Genomic DNA, 1,160 nt, shown 5'->3' on the forward strand with positions numbered 1-1,160 from the left:
CCATCTTTAACTGACAGCTCGAATTAGGGTTTGGCGTGTGATCCAACGCCTTCACACCTGTTAACGATGTTTTTAAGTGGGTGTCATCTTACACTACCAACTAACTAGTTCTTTCCCTATTTTCACTTTTTGCCTGTTTGCTAACCGACTGGCTGACTGCCCGTCTGAAGGTCTGGGTCATTGACCTGTGATGAGGAATGGCTCCTGCCATCTCTCTGCCATTCCCGAACGATCCACTCATCAAATCTCACCTCACTTCTCGATCATATCAACAACAAGGTAAGACTGATGAGTCACTGTTCTGCCTCGATGGAAGGGCCTCTTTGAGTGTGTAGGTCTAGCAGACATCTCTGAATGCCGCGTCTCTTATATAACCACTTGTCTCGAGGGGGAATTCGTCAGCAAATATGTGGATCCGTTGAATGCTGATCAACAAATGATCGCCATTTGGGATAGAGAGAGCAAATATTTTTTTTTTCCTCGCCGTCATCTTCTTGATTTTCCTTCCAAATATCCACTTAGCATCAGGTAGTAAGAACCAAACAAAAATTATTAGAAATTCCCACCACCTATATGGAACCTGTGTAGGTCGTGTACCTTCTCACGTTTCTACCAAATGTACCCAACACGAAAAGAAAAGTCCAAAAAAAAAACCAAAAACTCACGAAGAAATTACAAAAATGTCTCCAATTTCGCAAACTTGCCAAATGCGCAAATTTGGCAACAGTGTCACTGGACATGCATATCAGATCACCCACCTTCCCCCTCCCCACCGCATTTTATGGCATGACAAAAATAAATAAACAACAAATTCGACAATTAAATCTGAAGAAGGTATTTGTGTTCATTTTTCTTTGGCAAAAAACTGCTGATTTAAATTGAAAATATGGCATAAGTGTGTATTTGACCCAGGGTAGGGGGCGTTAATAGAATCGAGGGGGGGAGGGGAAGAATGCCCCTGTATTCCCCTTTCTCCTCAAATCTGCTTTATTTTATGGCAGCTTAACTAGACTTTGAGGAAGACTCAAGCTGAGAAAAGAAGGGAGGGAGCAAAGTGATTGCTGCTGTCAAGACTGCATAAGTGGCATTCACCTGCCTTGTAGGTGTGAAGGCATTGGATCACACGCCAAACCCTAATTCGAGCTGTCAGTTAAAGATGA

The sequence above is a fragment of the Echinococcus granulosus genome (assembly GCF_000524195.1).
Source record: "Echinococcus granulosus chromosome Unknown EG_S00028, whole genome shotgun sequence".
NCBI classification, from domain to species: Eukaryota; Metazoa; Platyhelminthes; class Cestoda; order Cyclophyllidea; family Taeniidae; genus Echinococcus; species Echinococcus granulosus.